The following is a 15,027-nucleotide window of genomic DNA, read 5'->3' on the forward strand; positions in this document are numbered from 1 at the left end:
AATGAAGCCAGCGTGATCACACCGCAGAGCCTCGCGAGCTAGGGCCAAGCGAAATTGAGACGACAAGGTCGAGCGTCAGAGGAGAGGGGCACCGACGGACACCGCTGCCACCCCGGCGCTTCACTCGACGGACCCGGGATTGGAAAGGAGGGGGGTGCATACCACCGGCCCCGGCATCTTCTCCTGGCCCAGGCCGAAGGCCGACACGACAAGGCCGGGCACTCCAGGAGTGCACCGTCGACGCCGAGGAGGTGTGACCGCGCGCGTGCTCGATCCTGTTTTCTTGGTTAGTTGTGGAAGAGGGAAGAGAAAGAGGGGGGGTACACGGCACCGTGGGTGGGAACCTTGGGCCGAGCAGAGGACGAACAGCGCTGCTGGGTGGGATGTTGGGTGCTGGCCTCTCGACAAGGAGACTAAATGGCGGTGGGTTGAGTCTCGTCCGTCGCTCGACTGGACATACAAAGTGTCTCGGATACACGCAGACAGAAAAAAAATAGACTAGAGTTTTTACAAAACTTGGCTAAAACATGAGCCACAACATTACAATGCTGACGAACATGCTTGAAAGTCGAAGAAGCGAAGACGAGGGCACAGCGAAAAAAACTTTAGAACTCATAAATAGTCCCACCTCGCTCCTTTTCAACCAATTCAATCCATTTATATACGTGAGTGACTTTGCCGCATCAAAAATCAACTAGCCTCTGAGGGGAAAAGAATGAAGGAATTAATCCGCAAGAGAGGGAAGAGCGAGTACGTTCGAAGGAAGAATCAGATAAGTGCATAATCGGGCAGCCAACATCCACGCGTGTGTGGCCCAAACCAAATATGGAAAATCAGATAAGGACAATCAGCAGCCGCCGGCGACGGCCTGGGAAATCAACCCAGGAGAGGGAACGGAATGGAATTAGAAGGATGAAGTAAATGAAACGGAATGAAGCCAGCGTGATCACACCGCAGAGCCTCGCGAGCTAGGGCCAAGCGAAATTGAGACGACAAGGTCGAGCGTCAGAGGAGAGGGGCACCGACGGACACCGCTGCCACCCCGGCGCTTCACTCGACGGACCCGGGATTGGAAAGGAGGGGGGGTGCATACCACCGGCCCCGGCGTCTTCTCCTGGCCCAGGCCGAAGGCCGACACGACAAGGCCGGGCACTCCAGGAGTGCACCGTCGACGCCGAGGAGGTGTGACCGCGCGCGTGCTCGATCCTGTTTTCTTGGTTAGTTGTGGAAGAGGGAAGAGAAAGAGGGGGGTACACGGCACCGTGGGTGGGAACCTTGGGCCGAGCAGAGGACGAACAACGCTGCTGGGTGGGATGTTGGGTGCTGGCCTACTCGGTGATGAGGAGCAGCATTGCGTGGATAAAAGAGGGCCACACAGGAGGATAACTCGGCGGGGATATTGGTATGTGTTCTCTGTGGGGATAATTATCTTCTTTTTGTTTTTTTCCATAATAATACGCGTCTCATTTATATAGAACAAGTTACAAGGCACGTAAGGGCCGACCATACATAATTGAAAAGATAGAAAAATCCTGTGCAGAATACCAACGCCTGTCCCTTTCCTTCGACACCACCGAAGCGGCCACCAAAGGATAAAAAGACATATCACCTCTTCACCCAAGCTCGATGCGGCTCCATCACTAATCAGCAGCTTTACGGACCTCCAAAGTAGTTTGTTCGAAGCAAAACCATAGATGTTGAAAGAATCAGACCAGGGCAACATGTCCCCGGACACGCCATCGAACTTCAGAACTGACACCCCCGCATGACGACGAAGTCGGAGGAGGAAACCAGAACTGTCAGCCGTCAACCACAGACCCAACACAAGATACTCCATCTTCCAGCTGTCACTTGCGTAGACAACTGCCTGCGCGTACTCCTAAACGACAAAACCTCCCTACTCCACCATGATGTCGGAGGCAACAACGCAACAATGGAGACAGAGATGGAGAGACACACCTAATAGAGTCGCCGCCGCCGCCTTGCCAACACCATCCATGAACCCTAACGCTGCCGATCTGAGGGATCGACAAAGACACGATGCCATCAACTCCGAGAAGCCGCCATGAAAAACACCGCCGGTGTGGGAGTGGAGTTGAGGCAGATTTATTCATCCAAGCACTGCTCCCACCACCCCAACGACGCCCCACGACCTATAAATCCAAATCCTAACTACAGAGCGGAGGAACGGGTCCCTCTCCCTCCTGCCGCCGGAGCAGCGACCGAAGGGAGAGGGGGCCAGTGCCCCGGCCGTTGGAGATCAAAGGAAATAGGTCGCCTCTCCCTAGACGCTTGGTGGTGGCGGCGGCTAGGGTAGGAACGCCTCGACTAGACAGCGACTGGCCATGAGGATAATTATATGCTATTGTTTGTTTGCTAAAACGTAGAAGAAGCGTATACGTGATGGATGGTGTACATGGCCTTCACATGAAATTTATCAAAAAAGTTTGTCTTTTTATGGTGATGATGCAGAGTGAGTGCGGTTCGGTCTTTGGGCCAAGTTTCAAGTAGTGCAGAAGAAAAGGAACACAATATAATTTTGCAAACCAAGCAACCAATATTTTCCTTAAAAAATGTCAACATAGTAAAAGCCAGTTTGCTTTTAAATATTAACAAAAAAATGTATACAAACAATCCCACTTCAATGCACCACTACTCTTTCATCCAAAATAAATTTGTTTGCATTGAAACCTTTTGAAAATTCTAGGAAAAACATTTAGATTAGTTATTAAACTCTTGAACAGTATACAACAATTTCAACGTCTGTATATCCCGCTAAAAACACTTGCGTTCTTCTGCCCGATGATAGTGCTAAGTTGAAGGAGGGGCCATCAAAGGACACCCCGATGACTTTCTCATCTTTACGCTACATGGTCTGGACACCAACAAATTTTTTTAATTGCGGACACCAAGTGTGTGTGTCTTTTTAGACAAAGAGTGTTCCAAAATCTTCTTATTTAGAAAGACATGCTTTTAAATATGTTCATGTTTTTTTAAATGCACAAAACTCTCGAAAATGTTCCAATTATCAACAAAACCATTTAAAATCGACCGCAAAATTTTCAAATTTCATAGTTAAAAAACATGTGGTCAAAAAAATTCATCTTCAAAAGATGTTTCAGTTCTAATAAAAAGATAAAATTTTCAATTTTTTTAATTATTTTATAGTAAAGAAATAATTGTGTTTTTTGAGAAATAAAAAATAGAACTGATTACTAGACTATCCCATGCACCACTATTCTTTCATTGATGAAAGATGTTAGGATGGCTTATTTACGTCCATGCGTCATACTCCGGAAAGAGATAACATTATAAACTTATAGCGATGTTTATCAGAACTGGATCTAAGAATGGCGCTACTGTCACACAGAGCATGTTTTATGAATTTTTAGCCCGTTGCAACGCACGGGCATTTGTACTAGTAATAATAAAGCACGGATTGGGTCTCCGGGTTCACTGTCACAATACGTTTCTTCCGGTGATTTTACGCTTTCAATTTAAATTTAAGACATATTCGAGGTGGTACTAATTTTTTGCTCTATCTGTTTCGTTGCGTCTGATTTTTGTTTTCCCGTACGTGGCCGATTTGCTAAACTGGGCCTCGTCTGGGCTTGCATCCACCCCGAAGAGAAAAAAACCACGTTGTCGCCTGTCCCTGCCAATCTGCCGTTGCTTTTCCCTCTCTTACGATCTCTCTCACCCCCCGTCGCATAATCCCACATCGCTACTTTATAGTTAATTTCATCGATTCATATACGTGTGCCTTGATGATTCAACAAGGGGCAACGGAAAATCAAGAGAGGAACGAACCGAACCCAGAGGAGGGCAGAGCAGGCTTGGGCTGACAGCACACCTCTGCGGTGGTGCCATGGCCTGCTGGCGAGATGGAAAGGAGACGGACGGGGCGCTGATATGGTGCCGGACGGGGCCGAGCCGTGCGGCGGCGCCACGGGCAGAGGCAGCCGGAGCTGCGCAACCGGACAGAGGAGGAGAATGGATCTCGGAGGGGCTGACTGGGCCATGGCGTGGGCCGGCTGGGCGCTGTGGCTAGGTGGATCCGGTGCAAAGGGGGGTCAGAGAGGCGAGGTGTGGAGGAAGGCGGGGCACTGAGCTTCCATGGTCGCCAATGGCGGCGCCGTTCTGCGGTTCTTGTCGAGGGAGAGAAGAGAGAGATTGGACAGGGAGAGATGGGGTAAAAGGAACCCCCTAGGCCGACGATCAAATATGCATGTGAATTATTTTAGCTGGTCAGCTGCCGTCTAAGTAGACTCAAAAAAAAAAGACTCAAAAAAAAAAAGCTGCCGTCTAAGTTTATCCATGTGAAGAGTTGAGCTAAAAACAGAATAGTTCACCAATGAAGATCAAATATGTGTACTTTATTAGTATCCTTTATTGTTTTGGGAATAATACTTTATTATTTTATACTATAGTTAAATAAAAATGTCTCAAATTAATATACTCCTCTATCCATATTATTTGTCTTAGATTTGTCTAGATATGGATGTATCTAAAACCAGATGATTTTAGACACATATACCAAATGGTTTTAGATACATTCGTCCGTAGCTACACAAATTTAAGACAAATAATATGTATCTCAAATCATTAGATATATCTGTATCTAGACAAAATAAAAACAAATAATATGAATCAGAGTGAGTATCTTTATTTTTAAGAATGTGAATGAGACAGATAAAATGCATGATAAAAGGATGTACTGATTGTCAACGCATGCCTATATAAGGTCCAAAATACAAATGCAATATTTGTATAAGTGTCTCTATCACTCATCCGGGCACATTTAGAATAAGTGCATATATGATCTACCACGCGTTATTCGCTTATGAATAGTGACATATATATATATTTGGTTTTTTTATGTGCTTATATTTATATATGGGTTCAAGAAAGGGACGCATATTTTTTGGTTTTTTATGTGATTATATTTATATGGGTTCATCAAAGGAGAGTAAATTTTTCCATGATACTACTTTAACTTTTAGTTGCATTTATACAAAATGTGCTTGGTGGTCCATTAAGATGACAATAATTTTTCCCACAACTTGGTTGGTGGTCGTGCTAGCAGGAGGAAGATGTGTCGGTTGGCTATGGCGGGAGCAACGGATCGGCGAGCTTTATGCCATCATCCCGTGGAGGACATGTACAAGATGTTTGTAGTGCGCGATATGCCACCATGTCTTCATTGGTGATCCAGTTGTCGCTTGTCATTGAAGCGTCCTCTCCTGGGCACCGCCAGATAGAAACTCGTGTCGCTAAGGAGTGAACGTCTTGAGACATTTTTATCAGGACTAGATTATGTGATATTCCCCCGCAACGCACGGGCATGTGTGCTAGTCTCTCCCTAAAGCACGGATTGAGTTTCTCGGATTCACCGTCGCGGCACTTTTGCAGAAAAGTCCATGTGTTTTCGGTAATCAACCTGCAGTCCAAATCAATGCGGTAAGTGTAAAAAACGCTTCGTATTTTATTTCGTCCGTTGTGCTTTTCTTTCTTCGTGGTAATCATCTTCATAGGCCAGGCATGAACGACGCCGCCGCTGCCACCCATCGCGTCGTCCCTCCCAAACCTCACCTCCGGCGGCCTTTGCCCCTCCTACATCAATTCGATCCCCCACCCATCCATCTCTCTCTCTCTACTGCGACCCCTCTCTCTCTCCCTGGACACATCTCCTCCGCCATAGATGACGGCCGATTCCGGTGTTCTCCGGCGAATTCCGCCACCGCGCAGCATCGGGCCGAGCTCGCCTCGCTCCGCTGGGTCTTTTTTTTTTTTGCGGGATTCGCCTCTCCCGGCCACCAGCGATGAATTTAAGCCCTCACGATGGCTAGGGTTTCAGGAGCCTCCACACTGGTGTGGCTCCGGCGCCTCCAGCGGCTCCTCTCCAACGCCCACCGCGCTCCCACATGCAGCCCCGTCTCCAGGATGCTGCTGCTTCGCCCGGTGGCCGTGGGGTGAGTTCATCCCCTCTCCTATCTCTCTCTAATATTTGGTTTGATCCTCCATGTTAGATGTGCAGGGCAAGGATTGGATGCTTGAGGAAGGAGGGGTCGACCTTGCCTTCCTGCAGCTCGGGACACACCACCCATGAAGCTTCCTCCTTTCTGTCAGGTGAGCTCACCCCCTCCTCTCTCTGCTCTTGTTCGTGGCCATTGAGGCATTGAGGTGTTGATTGTTCCTTGAATTGAACAGCAAGGTTAACCATGAATTTGTTAGTTGAATTGATGCCTGACTGAACTGCAGTTGTTAGTTCAATTGTTCAATCTTGAATTTATGGAGCTGCTACTGAAAGATGAAAAAAATTGGTACTGTTTGAGGTCCATGTGCCTCCCGTGCTCATCAACTTGCTACTGTTTGAGCTCAATTTTTTGGTATGGTTTATGTGTTAATTGATCTGTGTTCTGTTGCATCCCACCCTCCCCTCTGGTGACGGCAGCCAACGCTTGCATCGGAGGAGCTGCTGCTGCGTTTCCTTCTCTGATTTTTCTGCTACATGTTGCAGGTGTTTGAGGCATCGACAAGCAGCGACGTCGGTTGAGCTAGCTGCTGGGGACGCCTCTCTCTCAATTATCTCTATCTCCGTCTCTGTCATGGTATTTAGAAGCCATCTATTAATCCATTGATGCCTAAAGCCAAAATCCCGTCTCGCTCGATCCCCCGTCCCTCTCTAGAGTTACGGGATGCGCCGCTGCCGCAGCCAGCACGGTCCCAATGGCCGCCGCGAGTCTCCCCGGTCGACGTCGTCGTCCGTGTGTGCTAGGCCTAAAACCATTAGCACCCAGCATGGCATCATTGGTCTTGCTGCTGGTGGTACCGTACCGTACATGCCGTTTGTGCTGCTGGCTCTCGAGCCTGACAGACAGTTGTAGCTCCTCAACCGATCTCTGTCGAAAGTCTCAAAGCAAGGATTGATATGGCTGGAAACTTACACTGCTAAAAAGTTTATTTCTCACTGATAGATGCATTTTCTCCAGCTATTTTGTAGGGTCTAGCTACATGCAGACAGTCTCCATGTTTAGGAATTTGACATACGTGATGGAGATTTAATGGATAAAGTCGATGACTAATTAGCTACTTTAGGAAAATCACAAAACAGTGAGCCAAATATAGGTCTGTTGTGCAGATGAAACATCTACACATATATCATGGTTTGTCTCCTAGCTCCAGCCTATGTGCTCGACAGGGCACTGCTTGCATTTGAGGCTCATTGACATCTCGCACGTATGGTAATTTTAGGTACTTTGTTATTGATCTACTTCTATCTTCCTACACTCTTTTTCATATATCCTTCTATTCTGGGCCATGATATATAAGCACTCAATAAAGCTATTCCGACATACTCTGGTTGCCACCATCTTGGTTCACCATATAGACATGAGTAATTAATAGTTTAATTTTATCTAATTTGTTCTGACAATTTTTCAAATGTAATTTAATTAAGGACCTGAAACATCACCGCAGTTTGACAACAGCTGGAGTGGTCTCCTATGCGTAATTTGATGTCTTAATTTCTTAAACAGGACATTGCAGATGGACAATGCTTTAGCGGACATATTGGAGTTGGCTTTGCTAATTAACAAAGGAAGTGGCATGGGTTAAGGACTTGAGGTGCTAATCTGGTGAATTATATCACCATTGTATGCTTCTCAATGTCAGCCCACAAGGAGTTCATTGATCCTCTTGCCTAATATGATGAATTCTACATCTGTAAAAAGGATCAACTCAATGGTCTGATAATTATAGGGTAACATTTTCATATCTTCTGATAAGCTTTGTTGATTTTTTAGTTCTTAATCCTATTTCTCATCATCTCAATTTTGGTAACGGAGATTGGTGCTACAAAACATAGCAAGCCACCTGACATTCGTGTCTCATAGTTGATTTTCATTTTTTTATTCATCATACTATTCTGAACTCTGTATCTCTTTTAAATTAGAAAGTGATTATTCATTGGACGATGCTACAGAGCGCCTGCGCGCTGTGCGGGCGGATCTAGCGGCCTTCATTTAAGGTAAGTTTCGCCATGTGCTAAAAAAGGCAGGTCCATCTCCCCTGTCGTTGCCACGTCCCGCCAAATAAAACGACCCTCACCCTTTTCACGTGATCTCGCTCCCGCCCCACCACCAGGGAAAACCTACGCCCAGCACACCATGGCCTAGTGGTTGGAGAGCTCCCCTCCCACAATGGAAAACACAACAGAGAAAGGAGAAAAAAATCAAGCAAAAAATATGGGAAAAAACAGCAATTATGTCTGCAAAAACTTGCTGATCAGGCAAGAATTTGGAGAAAATGTGGGCAAAGAAATTGCCAAAGGTGGGCAAAAACTCCCAGGGCAGACGACAGCAAAGGTAATCAAGGCAAAACACACCATTAAATCTGCCAACATCCTTGGTTGTTCTAGAACTAGTGTGTTTCCCTCTATATACCTACCCCTGATCTACTGCTTGCAAAATTTGCCCCTGTACTGAATTGTTGTCGCAGAACCTGACATAAATCTTGTCCCCCTGTTCTTGCCTCCCCCCTACACCTGCAGAAATGAAAATATTGTTTGCATGAAAGAAAACTGCTGCCTCCTGAAAATGCATCATGTCTATTGCCTTGCAAGTTGCTTCTGCAAAACAAACAGGAAACATACTTTTGTGTGTTAATAATCTGTGCATAGTAAGAACTGCTTCAAGAAAAAGCTAGGAAAAAGCTATTGTAGATGCTTAAAAAAAGCTAGTAACTAAGACTAAATTGCTTACAAAAAGACAAAATAAAAACTCCAGGAAAGAAGCCTGAAACTATTAGTACAAAAAAAAATCATGCATCCATATGAATACTGCTCACTGAGTTTGGGTGTGTTCTGGTGATTTTCGAAAAATAATGCCCCTGTCCATTGAGTTTTTTCTCAAAACGTGTTTTCATTTACATTACGTCGCGTTCGAAATAATTCCTTCCCTACTTTTTGTCTTCTAAAATGTGCAGATGTCCGGCCTTGACCTCAATGAGCTCCCCGATGACTTTGATGACCGTGATGGTGGTCCCTGTACTGCACACAAGCCCGACCTGAGAAGGTCCCTATTTCTGCTCTTGTCCAGGGGGTGGGTGAGTCGCCGGATTTGTGTTCTGCTCTTGTCCAAGATGTAGTTGGTGTGGGGTTCCGTGTTGCAGCGGCTGCTGCTACTGGTGCGTCTGATATGACGGCAACTGCTGAAACTGTCGTGCCCACACCTGACATGTTCAGCCCGGCTGCAACAATGGTGGGCCAGGTCAGCGTGTGAGGCGACCTAGGGGTCACCGAGGGGGCGGGAAGGCCACTGCGTCCTTCGTGTTAGGCGATTTGGTTGGGGGTGTTCGGTGTTTTTGGGCGACTTGGTTCGTCGCGTGAGGCGACCTAGGGGTTACCTAGGTGGGCGGGAAGCGAGTGTGTCCTTCGTGTTAGGTAATTCGGTTGGGGGTGTTTCGCGGTTTTGGGCGACTTGGTTCATCGGGTGAGGCGACCTAGGGGTCACCGAGGTGAGCGGGAGGCGAGTGCGTCCTCGTGTTAGGTGATTCGGTTGGGGGTGTTCGGTGTTTTTGGGCGACTTGGTTCGTTGGGTGAGGCGACCTAAGGGTCACCGAGGGAGCAAGGAGGCGACTGCGTCCTTTGTGTTAGGCGATTCGATTGGGTGTGTTCGGTGCTTTTGGGCGACTTGGTTCATCGAGTGAGGCGACCTAGGGGTCACCGAGGTGGGCGGAAGGCGAGTGCGTCCTTCATGTTAGGCGATTTGGTTGGGGTATTCGGTGATTTTGCGTGACTTGATTCATGGGGTGAGGCGACCTAGGGATCACCGATGGGGCGGGGAGGCGAGTTTGCCCTCGTGTTAGGCGATTCGGTTGGGGGTGTTCAGTGGTTTTGGGCGACTTAGTTCGTCGGGTGAGGCGACCTAGGGGTCACCGAGGTAGGGGGAGGCGAGTGCGTCCTTTGTGTTAGGCGATTCGGTCGGGGGTGTTCGGTGCGTTTGGGCGACTTGGTTCATCGAGTGAGGCGACCTAGGGATCACCGAGGTGGGCGGAAGGCGAGTGCGTCCTTCGTGTTAGGCGATTTGGTTGGGGTGTTCGGTGATTTTGCGTGACTTGATTCATGGGGTGAGGCAACCTAGGGATCACCGATGGGGCAGGGAGGCGAGTTTGCCCTCGTGTTAGGCGATTCGGTTGAGGGTGTTCGGTGTTTTTGGGCGACTTGGTTCGTCGGGTGAGGCGACCTAGGGGTCACCGAGGTGGGCGGGGAGCCGAGTGCGTCCTCTTGTTAGGCGATTCGGTTGGGGGTGTTCGGTGGTTTTGGGCGACTTGGTTCGTGGGTGAGGCGACCTAGGGGTCACCGAGGTGGGCGGGGAGCCGAGTGCGTCCTCTTGTTAGGCGATTCGGTTGGGGGTGTTCGGTGGTTTTGGGCGACTTGGTTCGTCGGGTGAGGCGACCTAGGGGTCACCGAGGTGGGCGGGGAGGCGAGTGCGCCCTTGTGTTAGGCGATTTGGTTGGGAGTGTTCGATGGGTTTTGGCAACTTGTTTCGTCGCGTGAGGCGACCTAGGGTCACCGAGGGGGCCGTGGAGGCCATTGCGTCCTCGTGTTAGGCGATTTGGTTGGGGGTGTTCGGCGGGTTTGGGCGACTTGGTTCATCGAGTGAGGCGACCTAGGGGTCACCGAGGGGTGGGGAGCCGAGTGCGTCCTCTTTTAGGCGATTCGGTTGGGGGTGTTCGGTGGTTTTGGGCGACTTGGTTCGTCGGGTGAGGTGACCTAGGGGTCATCGAGGTGGGCGGGGAGGCGAGTGCGCTCTTGTGTTAGGCGATTTGGTTGGGGGTGTTCGATGGGTTTGGCAACTTGTTTTGTCGGGAGAGGCGACCTAGGGGTCACTAAGGTAGGGGGAGGCCATTGCGTCCTTCGTGTTAGGCGATTCGGTTGGGGGTGTTCGATGGTTTTGGGCGACTTGGTTCATCGGGAGAGGCGACCTAGGGGTCACCGAGGTGGGCGGGGAGGCGAGTGCGCCCTCGTGTTAGGCGATTCGGTTGGGGGTGTTCGATGGTTTTGGGCGACTTGGTTTGTCGGGTGACGCGACCTAGGGGTCATCGAGCTAGGGAGGGGGGGCGAGTGCGTCCTACGTGTTAGGCGATTCGGTTGGGGGTGTTCGGTGCGTTTGGGCGACTTGGTTCGTTGGGTGAGGCGACCTAAGGGTCACCGAGGTAGGGGGAGCCGAATGCGTCCTTCGTGTTAGGCGATTCGGTTGGGGTTGTTCGGTGGTTGTTGGCGACTTGGTTCGTCGGTTGAGGCGACCTAGGCGTCACCGAGATGGGCGGGGAGCTGAATGCGTCCTAGTGTTAGGCGATTCGTTTGGGGGTGTTCGGTGGGTTTGGGCAACTTGTTTCGTCGGGAGAGGCGACCTAGGGGTCACTGAGGTAGGGGGAGGCCATTGCGTCCTTCGTGTTAGGCGATTCGGTTGGGGGTGTTCGGTGGTTTTGGGCGACTTGGTTCGTCGGGTGAGGCGACCTAGGGGTCACCGAGGTGGGCGGGGAGGTGAGTGCGCCCTCGTGTTAGGCGATTCGGTTGGGGGTGTTCGGTGGTTTTGGGCGACTTGGTTCGTCGGGTGAGGCGGCCTAGGGGTCACCGAGGGGGGCGTGGAGGCCATTGCGTCCTCGTGTTAGGCGATTTGGTTGGGGGTGTTCGGCGGGTTTGGGCGACTTGGTTTGTCGGGTGAGGCGGCCTAGGGGTCACCGAGGGGGCAAGGAGGCGACTGTGTCCTTCCTGTTAGGCGATTCGGTTGGGGGTGTTTGGTGGTTTTGGGCGACTTGGTTCGTCGGGTGAGGCGACCTAAGGGTCACCGAGGTAGGGGAGGCGAGTGCGTCCTTCGTGTTAGGCGATTCGGTTGGGGTTGTTTGGTGGTTGTTGGCGACTTGGTTCATCGGTTGAGGCGACCTAGGCGTCACCGAGGTGGGCGGGGAGGTGAATGCGTCCTCGTGTTAGGCGATTCGGTTGTGTTTGATCGGTGGTTTTGGGCGACTTGGTTCGTCAGGTGAGGCGACCTAGGGGTCCCCGAGGTGGGTGGGGAGGCGAGTGCGTCCTCGTGTTAGCCGATTCGGTTGGGGGTGTTCGGTGGTTTTGGGCGACTTGGTTCGTCGGGTGAGGCGACCTAGGGGTCACCGAGGTGGGCGGGTGCGGCAAGCTAGGGGTCATCGAGGTGGGCGAGAGGCGAGTGTGTCCTCGTGTTGATCATTCGGTTGGGGGTGTTCAATGTCTAGGCTATATATTTTGGGCATCCTTGGTTGTTGTGGGGGTGGACTAGTTTTGCTGCTGTCCACTACAAGAAAAGGGGTGTGTGTGTGAGAGCATGGAATAATCCTAAAAATCCATTATTGGTACCAAGAAAAATATATGTGTATAAAGAAGTCAGAAAAAGATGTATGGGGGGGGGGGGGGTTGTGTTGGAGGCATTGCCTGTTATCTTGCTTTGGGCTTGCCTGTTATCTTCCTAAGTCGTGGCAATGTTGTGGGAACACGTAGGAGACAGGAAAAAGGAACAAAAAAGTTTGTCGACTATACCTCGCCGTTCTTTGATCTGGGTAGTCATCCATCATAAAGACTGCCACTCCAGGGATACTGAAAAGAATGCCCTCCCCCTAGTTTTTCACTTTTGGTTTTTGCCTGCATTTGAAAAGAAAATATGAGTTAGAAAACAGGTGTGGAAAAACCCCTTTGCCGGCTACTGGAAGCAGCAAACCATGCCTACGTTAAAGCATCCTGAATTCACTAATTCTCATCATTGTTGGTTTCATCGAAAAAAGCATCATGTATGTATACAAATTGAGCACAGCAAAAAGAAACTATGCGTGTTTTGCTAGTTATCAGTCCTATCCGTTATTGAGCATCAACATCGACTACACACATGATGCATGTTAGTACCATCAAAGGCATACAAAACATCGTTGAAATTAAAAGAGACAACCAATTGACATAATATTTCTGACATATGCATCAGTCGAGATCTTGAGCAAAAAAGGGTAAAAAATGCAGCCTCTCAAGCGTTGCTTAGGCACAAACGAGAAATATATACTTCGGACCTATAAATCACTATCCTCAAGCTCCTCATCTTTTACTACTTACTAGTGCGTGAACTATATAACAGATTTCTCAGTATGGGTGAATGTCAGAAAAATAGCTAGCTTAAAAATATGCTAAGATAAAGAATCCGTGCATTTATCCACTTAACATGCTTGTGCAGACAACTGTGAATTCATCACGCTAAGCTAGAAAATGCAAAAAAATGCAGAATGAAGCTGACAAAATGCGGAATGCAAACACAAGGTGAAATGCAGATAGAATTCACCTAGTCAAAGCTCCTGACATTGTATCTAGAATGCATTCTAATCGGAGGGGAAGTGGTTGTGGTTAATTGATACATCCAGTTCATCGAATACATACAAAAAATAACCAAAAGTTGCCTACTTGTGTATAAATATTTGAGAGAAACAAAAGAGCATGTCTGCAATTTTCTACAAAGATGAACATAGATGACTTGGAAATCAAAACAACGACAGTAACGTATCGGCCACCCAAGTACACTAGGACTAACATGGAGCATGCTCCTTTGTCTTCTTGCTCGCTGCTGCCACTGATCGAGGGGAACTGGTCTCGGAGGGAAGCCGAGTTCAGCAAATTCAGAGTGCCGATGAAGCTGCGCCCAGTTTTCAGAAGAAAAAAGGAAGCCCCAAAAGCTGGAACACTCTTCCATGTGCAGCTACTATCCATGTAATCTCATCACTGAAGCTATGTCCATCAGGTGCCACAAAAAGCACCCACTAACCTGAAGCTCTTTGCTAGTTGTGCCTGCTAGAGAACTCGGCCAACCAAAAATTGCTTACTTACCTTCTATCTTATTTCCCTAAAACAAAAAAAAATACAGGAATGCCTATTCTCTAAACTGATTATTGCCTACCTACCCTCTATCTCATAACCTACAGAAACCCACATCATTCCAAACTGCTTATTGGCCTACTCTTCTATCTGATTTGCCTGCGAAAAACACACAGTATTGCCTATTCTCTATTTCTGATTTGCCTGCAAAAAACACAACGCGTACTTGCATACTTATCTGTGTCTAGTTGCCTACAGAAAAAACATCCTCAAAACTGTTGTGCCTACGTACTGGAAAAGGAAAACAGAGGATGCCGCATCCCAAATGGCATGAAAAAAAAGCTCTGGAGCACATCCCCCTCCCCCTACCCCCGACCTTATCTCTCCATTTGATTCGCTCGTGCGGTCGTTGATGACGACGAGGGCGTCGGCGACGAAACCCCAGCAACCACGAGATGTGCGGACAAGGGGGGCGTAGGTTAAACTGACCTCGGGGCGTTGAATCAGCAGGATCTCGCGTCTCCGGGGCGTCCGTCGCCCGCGCAGAGCTCCGTCGCTTCCTTCTTCTCCTTCCCCGTCGCTGCTTCCTTCTCCTCCTTCTCCGGCACGCGCGCGCTGCTCTCCCGTCGGATGCTGGGCGGAATCCTTCGCTGGGCGTCTCCTTTCTCCGTCAATTGACTCTTCGCCGGCTAGCTCGCCGCGAAGCCCTAGGGATTTCGTGGGGGATTTGGGGTTTCGTTCGTCGCCGGTGCAGTGGGGAGTGGAGTGGGGGATGGGAACGGGAGGATGGAGGAAAACGCGTCTCCCCAAATTTCGAAGAGGAAGCGACAAAACCACCGTCGCGTGCTGTCGCCCCTGGTCGGTGGCCAACCCACATGTCTGTGCGGGCGCGCGAGATGGACGGCTGTGGTGCGGCCGTTCCAGCGCGGTTGATAGCACGCGCGCACCACACAACGATTAGGTTATTCATTTAACATTTGATATGGGCAAAACTCCATATATTGTCGGCATTGTGTGACATCATGATTTGTAGGTGATTCAGTTTTGTTATTTAAAGTTGTGACCCATTTTTTAAATAAAAAAGTTGAAAGTCCGAACATATGGAGATGTTGCACATACGAAAGCTTTATTTCTTAAATTTCACC

General features: G+C 49.1%; 2 long non-coding RNA genes across 2 annotated transcripts; one reads left to right on the plus strand and one right to left on the minus strand.

Annotated features, from left to right (window-relative positions):
- Nucleotides 1-5,550: 5,550 nt before the first annotated feature.
- LOC123043150 (uncharacterized) lies at nucleotides 5,551-8,347 on the plus strand. Its single transcript, XR_006419039.1, has 4 exons — nucleotides 5,551-6,129; nucleotides 6,521-6,611; nucleotides 7,539-8,029; nucleotides 8,146-8,347. It is a non-coding gene; the product is annotated as an uncharacterized lncRNA (long non-coding RNA).
- Nucleotides 8,274-14,737, minus strand: LOC123043149 (uncharacterized). Its single transcript, XR_006419038.1, has 3 exons — nucleotides 14,372-14,737; nucleotides 12,572-12,673; nucleotides 8,274-8,629 (listed from the first exon to the last, which is right to left on the minus strand). It is a non-coding gene; the product is annotated as an uncharacterized lncRNA (long non-coding RNA).
- Between the last annotated feature and the right edge of the window lie 290 nt (nucleotides 14,738-15,027).

Source organism: Triticum aestivum, chromosome 2B (assembly GCF_018294505.1).
Source record: "Triticum aestivum cultivar Chinese Spring chromosome 2B, IWGSC CS RefSeq v2.1, whole genome shotgun sequence".
NCBI lineage: Eukaryota > Viridiplantae > Streptophyta > Magnoliopsida > Poales > Poaceae > Triticum > Triticum aestivum.